The following is a 7,500-nucleotide window of genomic DNA, read 5'->3' as shown; positions in this document are numbered from 1 at the left end:
CTACGTGTAATAATTACTCTCCTTCCATTTCTCTACTTTCTGATCGCGGCAGCACCAACTATCACTTTTTTTTTCTTTGTCTTCAGCCTTTTGTCTTTTCTCTTCATTTTAACTTCCCAATCAATCAATCTTGGAGATTTACTTCTTCCCCTCTCCGCTTCTTAGCTGTCATAACTTGCACACACAACATGACTGAAAAATAATCTCCTGCCTGCCTCCCACGCATCACCAATATATGCATATAGATATATCTTTGCATATACAAATATATTCTACATTTCTTAAGTTCATCATTTCTATATTGTATGTAAAGCTACAATTTTAAAACAACTTATTGGATGCATAAACATAATCGTTGTAGGATTCATCAACTTTATGTATATATGCATATCTTAACATGTACACATATTCCTCTATTCTACATTTCTTATATATTCTAAGCTTATCATTTGTATACTGTATGTACAGCTACAATTTCAAAGTAACTTATTGGACGCACAAACACAATTTACTTAGCATTTATCAACTTTATTTTTATAACTATCAGCTTCATTAACTCCTTTATTCTATATTTGTTATATGCCTTAAGCTTATCATTTATATATACTATATATACAGGTACAATTTCAAAGTAACTTGTTGCACGCACAAACATAATTCATATAGCATTCACCAAGTTTACTTTTATAACTATCAAATTCATTAACTCATTACATTCAATAAATTGGCCACAGATGCATAGTCTTTCCTCAAATACATAAACACTATCTTCTCGTTTTGTGATTATCATTTATATTCTTATTACGCTATCTATCATTCCATTTAGAAAACATGGTACGTGACATTTGTATGTCTAAATGTTCTTATTAGTTCGCCACATTGAGCTACTTTGGTGAATCAGCGTTATTCAATCTTCCATATTCCTGGCATTGAAAAAAGACAAGCAAAATAAGTCCTAATATTGGATTTTATGGTACTCGCCGATAGACTCACACATCCACACAAACACACACACACGCAAGCACACCCACACCCACGCACGCACACACGTACGCACCACACGCACACACGCACACACACGCGCACGCACACACACACGCACGCACACACACACGCAGGCACATACACATGAACGCGCACACACACACATACACGCACGCACACACACACACACACATACAAAAACACACACAACACACACACACACACACACACACACACACACACACAAATATATATATATACAGTATATATATACATATATATGTATATAAATATATATATATATATATATATATATGTATTTATATGTATATAACATATATATATATGTATATATACATATCTATATACATATATACAATATATGTATATATACATATCTATATACATATATACAATATATGTATATATATATATATATGTATATATCTATATACATATATATATATGTATATATATATATAAATATATATATATGTATATATATGTATATATATATATATATTTTTATATATATATATATATATTTATATATATGTATATATATATATATATATATATATATATATATAACACCGATAAACTAATGAAAAGGTGTCAGTAATTGTATATATCATGACACCCAATATTGAACATACTGTATCTGGGTTGCGTATACTAACGGAAATGGATATACGTTGTTAGTTTCTTCGATCACTTTTTTGGGGGGGCCAGAAGAATTTTCCTCAGTTGAAAGTTCGTTGTTAGCTGGCGGGTTTCCCGCCTGAGCCCATGCAACAACGTGCGGAGCCTTTAAAAGGCACAGCAACTATAATGCTGTGACCCAGGCTCCAGCTGGTGGGGTTCTTCTCCGAATTCGTGCAGGGAAATTAATTTTGCCCTGCATGTATTTTTCGGCTTGAAAGAACGGGACTGAGTCCCTTGGCTCCCTGATAGTCTTTGGCGGCGCAACAATTTGCCACCGCCAGGACACGCACGCACACGCGTAGTGGCCGAGGCTCCGGCTATAAGAAAAATATTTTTCAGCTCCAGCCAAAAGGACTGACCCTATGGCCAATACTACCGCCTCCATATTGTGCGGTGCAGCAAAGCTGCCGCATCTAGAAGAATCTAATGCAGGAGGAACCCACATAGCACCTCGCTGTCGGAGGTCATGTAGCAGGGTCCCTCACTGGCCTTTTATTCGGCGCTAGCTACGCAAGGTCTCCTGCACGAAAATCAAATGATAAGATCCAAACCGCTGGCTCCAGTGGACATATATTGAGTCAGTGCTACTCGTTTTTCCACGCTTTTAGCGGGGAACTTCCCTGTAGCCAGCCTGGGTTACATGCCAGCGGCAAAGGCTCCAGGCGACATTTCTCCAAGGACCCACACACGGCATAGGCTCCGAGTGACATTTCCATAACAGCCTACTGTACAGGAACTTTTTAAAGAAACAAAACATTCGCACTTGAATATAATCTTCAGTGCAAACTGGAAAAAATTGTGATTTTTATTTACTTGGAGGGGAAAAAAAAAAGGGACAACCCAAAAAAACCCTCCACGAGTAGAATCTTTTTGGCGACTCTCCTCGTATGTGAATTTTCCCGAAAAGACTTTCAGGGATCAAGCCAAGTACATTCGAATCTGCGCGCGCAAAATGTGACATCTGCTGCAAAATGTGACATCTGCTAAATATCGAATTCTCATCTTGTCGACATTTTAAGCCTATCCAAAACATGTCGACAAGATGAGAATTCGATACTGTAATAATAATGATAATAATAATAGTAATAATGATAATAATAATAATAATAATAATAATAATAATAATAATAATAATAATAATAATAATAATAATAATAATAATAATAATAATAATAATAATAATAATAATAATGATAATAATAATAATAATAATAATAATAATAATAATAGTAACAATAATAATAATAATAATAATAATAATAATAATAATAATAATAATAATAATAATAATAATAATAATAATAATAATAATAATAATAATAATAAGATAAAAATATAAATAATAATAATAATAAAATAAAAACAAAATATTAATAAAATGATTATAAAATATTAAAATAATAATAGAAATAATAATAAAAATAAAAATAATAACAGAAATAATAAAAAAAAATAATAATGATAATAATATCATCAGAATTATCATTATTATCATTATTATTATTATCATTATTATTATTGTTATTATCATTATTATTATTATTATTATCATTATTATTATCATTATCATTATTATTATTATCATTATTATTATTATTATTATTATCATTATTGTCATTATGATTATCATTATTATTATCATTATTATCATTATTATCATTATTATTATTATTATTGTTATTATTATTATTATTATTATCGTTATTATTATTATTATTGTTATCATTATTATTATTATTATTATCATTATTATTATTATTATCATCATTTGTATTATCATTATTATCATTATTATTATTATTATTATTATTATTATTATTATTATTATTATTATTATTATTATTATTATTATTATTATTATCATTATTATCATTATTATTATTACTATCATTATTATTATTATCATCATCATTATTATTATTATTATCATCATTATTATTATTATTATTATCATTATTATTATTATTATTATTATTATCATTATTATTATTACTATTATCATTATTATTATTATTATTATTATTATTATTATTATTATTATTATTATTATTATTATTATCATTATTATTATTATTATCATTATTATTATTATTATCATTATCATCATTACCATTATCATTATCATCATTATCATTATTATCATTATCATTATCATTATTATCATTATCATTATCATCATTATCATTATTATCATTATCATTATCATTATTATCATTATCATTATCATCATTATTATCATTATCATTACTATCATTATTATTATTATCATTATCATATCATTATCATTGTCATTATTATTACTATTATTATCATTACTATTATCATTATTATCATAATAGGCGTCCTAAGGTACTTCCCATGATGAGCAACAGTACTGTATAACTGGACTTGATCATAAGTGATGATGACGACTACGAGACTAACAACATAGCAACAGGAAAAAGGAAACATAACGATTACAAAGAGCCAAGTGGATCTGGGAACGGACTACACCAAGTGACCAGTGACATGGGTAAAAAGAGCGAAGAACACCAGGATATCAGGAGGAGAACATACAACACAAGCGGCAAGAAAAATAGAACAGTGAAAGAAGACCAAAACTATATTTCCCTACAGCCGACGCAGAACTAAATTTGGAAAAGAAAATCAAGAGGACCCTAAGATTATTCAAAAGACATCCCCAATTTGAGGTCTTCTTTAAGGAAGGGAAGAATAGGCCACACATTTAACAAGCCAAGGGTTTGAAAATATAAAGAAGATGGTTCCAGACACAATCAAAAATCTTACAAAAGTTGTCATTTTCAATTTTTCCTCTTTATGCAGATCATAATGATTGTTTGGACGATGAGAAATTTGTATCAGTTAAACGTAGGATCGTTCAAATTGAAGGGGAATTGGTGGAGAAACCGCAGCTTATCGCACTCATGAAAGGACAGGTGACTGACAAAATATCTATCAAGTGTTTAGGGGACAAGAAAACTGATATTTACAAAGAGGAACCTGTAATATGCTACAAATGCAGCAGCAAATAGGGACATATGGCATGGAAATTCAATGAAACCTTTAGGTGTGGGTATTGTAGTCAAAGACACGCGTCCAAAGAATGCATTGATCAAATTAACCAAAAAGTCAACGTAACAACACGATGCTGCAACTGTGGAGACTCGCACAATGCAAATTCTAAATTGTGTCCTAAACGAACCCAGGAAGCAATGTAATCAATATTTGGTGTCATGGGTCTGTTGTCGGCCAAAAAGCTGGATGTGCTATTGTGACCAGGGAACTGTATGAATATCGTATAAGTAATGAAGAGCGATATTCCAAAAGAATAGAAGGTAGAACTGCAGCACAATGACATGCAATACATCAAAATTGAAAAATAACCTCCAACAGAGGACGGTCATCATTATATCTATTTGTAGATAGTGAGAGTGCATTACTTGCATTTGATTCAAAACTCCAGTGATGACAGCCGTCTTGTTTTTAAGTGTAAATCAAAAGTTAATGAAGGACATGCAACCAATGTAACTTTTGTATGGATAGCACCATTACAGTGTGGAATATATGTCAATGATGTAGCTGATGATTTAGCTAAACAAGGAAGAGAGACTACTTTAAGGCATGGTTGATATGATCAGTGTAGCAAGTAAGGAAGAAATAAAAGTGAAAAGGAGAAAAGAAAGAGACGACACTTGGGACGTAGACAATAGACAATTGTTGGTCATTAATGCTATGGTGTAAAAAATGAAGCAAAGTAAGGTTGTGATAGTGTACAAGTAGGCACAAAATGTTCTTTAGTTTGAGAAAAGATATGACTATAGGCGCCAACGGCTGAAGACACACGCCGCTTCTCGTCCGATCAGCCAAGTTAATTAAGCAGCGTTGGGTCTGGTTAGTTAGTACTTGGATGGGTGACGACGACCGCCTGGGAACACCAGATGCTGCTGTTGGTATCTATTTATCCTCTCTTCTCTTTCTGTCCTACATTTTTGCTTTCATTTATACCAATTTAACTACAAACAAACGGCTCATATTCCACTTTCTCTGTCTGCTCTGTCCTAGGATTCTTGGTCAATCTAAACCAGCTTCGCCACAAATACTTATCGACCTCGTAATAAATAAACCCTATCAAGAGCGTTAAGCCTATCTAACTTATTCATGGCTTCCTTAATATCAATATAGACCATTATTTTATTGTGGCCCGTAGTACTAGTATCACAAGAAATAATCATGGCTACAAAAGAGTCCATAACAGATCAAACACCAAGCAATCTTTTCTTTAACCGCATCGTAAATCTTTCCAACAAACTACCTCTTCAAGTGGTAACTTTAAATACAATTGACACTTAAAGTAAGTCAGTGGTTCTTGACACTTGGCACTCCTTACACCCCCATTCAATTCGCAAGCAGCCCCCCACCCCCCTCGTAACGACCAATATGCCTCCTCCTCCTCCTGCTGCTGCTGCTCTTTACATCTCCTTTATCCTACCTAACAATGGCTACCAACCACAACCCCTACCTACCGCTGTCAAACATACAAAAACATCAAATCTCACAAATGCAACGCACGACCCAACGTCTCAACACAACACTTCATTCACCATCATTTCCATCTCATTAATTCATTCACCCTCACTGCCAACTCACCACTTCCAAACATATAAATACACCACTCACGCACCTCGCTCTATATATGCTAAATCTTTGACTATCTCTCATTCTCAGGACTCGCAAGTCACCATGTATCACCAAATGTATATGCAACTTATCTACGTGTAATAATTACTCTCCTTCCATTTCTCTACTTTCTGATCGCGGCAGCACCAACTATCACTTTTTTTTTCTTTGTCTTCAGCCTTTTGTCTTTTCTCTTCATTTTAACTTCCCAATCAATCAATCTTGGAGATTTACTTCTTCCCCTCTCCGCTTCTTAGCTGTCATAACTTGCACACACAACATGACTGAAAAATAATCTCCTGCCTGCCTCCCACGCATCACCAATATATGCATATAGATATATCTTTGCATATACAAATATATTCTACATTTCTTAAGTTCATCATTTCTATATTGTATGTAAAGCTACAATTTTAAAACAACTTATTGGATGCATAAACATAATCGTTGTAGGATTCATCAACTTTATGTATATATGCATATCTTAACATGTACACATATTCCTCTATTCTACATTTCTTATATATTCTAAGCTTATCATTTGTATACTGTATGTACAGCTACAATTTCAAAGTAACTTATTGGACGCACAAACACAATTTACTTAGCATTTATCAACTTTATTTTTATAACTATCAGCTTCATTAACTCCTTTATTCTATATTTGTTATATGCCTTAAGCTTATCATTTATATATACTATATATACAGGTACAATTTCAAAGTAACTTGTTGCACGCACAAACATAATTCATATAGCATTCACCAAGTTTACTTTTATAACTATCAAATTCATTAACTCATTACATTCAATAAATTGGCCACAGATGCATAGTCTTTCCTCAAATACATAAACACTATCTTCTCGTTTTGTGATTATCATTTATATTCTTATTACGCTATCTATCATTCCATTTAGAAAACATGGTACGTGACATTTGTATGTCTAAATGTTCTTATTAGTTCGCCACATTGAGCTACTTTGGTGAATCAGCGTTATTCAATCTTCCATATTCCTGGCATTGAAAAAAGACAAGCAAAATAAGTCCTAATATTGGATTTTATGGTACTCGCCGATAGACTCACACATCCACACAAACACACACACACGCAAGCACACCCACACCCACGCACG

This window comes from Oratosquilla oratoria, unplaced genomic scaffold (genome assembly GCF_046742065.1).
Source record: "Oratosquilla oratoria isolate Oo_2021 unplaced genomic scaffold, ASM4674206v1 SCAFFOLD45, whole genome shotgun sequence".
NCBI classification, from domain to species: domain Eukaryota; kingdom Metazoa; phylum Arthropoda; class Malacostraca; order Stomatopoda; family Squillidae; genus Oratosquilla; species Oratosquilla oratoria.
Note: the sequence above shows the minus strand (reverse complement) of the source record.